This window comes from Galeopterus variegatus, unplaced genomic scaffold, assembly GCF_000696425.1.
Source record: "Galeopterus variegatus unplaced genomic scaffold, G_variegatus-3.0.2 Scaffold2084, whole genome shotgun sequence".
Lineage (NCBI taxonomy): Eukaryota > Metazoa > Chordata > Mammalia > Dermoptera > Cynocephalidae > Galeopterus > Galeopterus variegatus.
In genome coordinates, this window is record NW_007728195.1 from 44,506 (window position 1) to 45,494 (window position 989).

Here is a 989-nt window from a genome sequence, read left to right on the forward strand (position 1 = left end):
CCAAACACTCAAAAAAGAAATAATTCTAATCTCTACAAAAATTATTTCAGAAAATAGAAAAATAAGGTATCTTCCCCTAGTCATTTTATGAAGCTAGTATAAACTTTATAAAACTGACAAGTGCAACAAAAGAAAATTATAAATTAAACCCATTCATGATATAAAAATCCTAAATAAAACATTTAAAAAGCTGATCTAGTAATACACTAAAGGATGTTAATACATCACAAACAGGTTGCATTTATAACAGGAATAGAAGGAAAATACGTACATTGTAAAGTCAAAATAATTTATCAATTAACTCATTAGTGAGAAAAAAATACATAATCATCTCAATAAATGCAGAAAAAACACACAATTCTATAGTAACTTATGAACAAAAATCTTAGCCAACTAGCAATAGAAGAGAAGAAAAATTTCTCAGTCTTACAAAGGTTATTTTTAAATTACTGCAACTAATACTACACATCAAGATTTCCCTTTGAGATCAGGAGGATGTCCACTAGAAACACTTGTATTCAATATTGCATCGGAGGAGCTAGCCAACAAGCAAGAAAAACAAATAAAGAGTAAGGTCTGAAAAGGAAGAAACAAAACTGTCATTATTTGTAAATATTGTTTATGTAGAAAACCCCAAACAATTCACAAAACAGAGTTAGAATTAATATGAAAGTTTAATAAGGAGGTTGTGATTGTTAAATGATACACATAAGATGTCTAGGGTGCTGGGACTTTTTCTTATCAAACATTTATGTTTTATGCGCTTTTCTGTGTGTGTTATATTTTATAATTTTAAAAAGCATTTTTTAAAAATTAGTGCCACAAGAGAATAGATGTTAAGTCCGTATTGACTAATGGTCATCTTGCCATCCCCATGTACCTGGATGAGCGTAGAGGAGGAAGTAATCAACACAGTGGAACTGGGGAAAAGCTGCTCACCTATTGGTTCTTACGTATATTAACCAATACTTTATATAAACATCAAGCCT

General features: G+C 29.9%; 1 protein-coding gene across 1 annotated transcript in view; it reads left to right on the forward strand.

Annotated features, from left to right (window-relative positions):
- Nucleotides 1–989, forward strand: part of SPAG17 (sperm associated antigen 17) — a 186,727-nt gene that overhangs the window by 31,380 nt on the left and 154,358 nt on the right. The window lies entirely within an intron of this gene.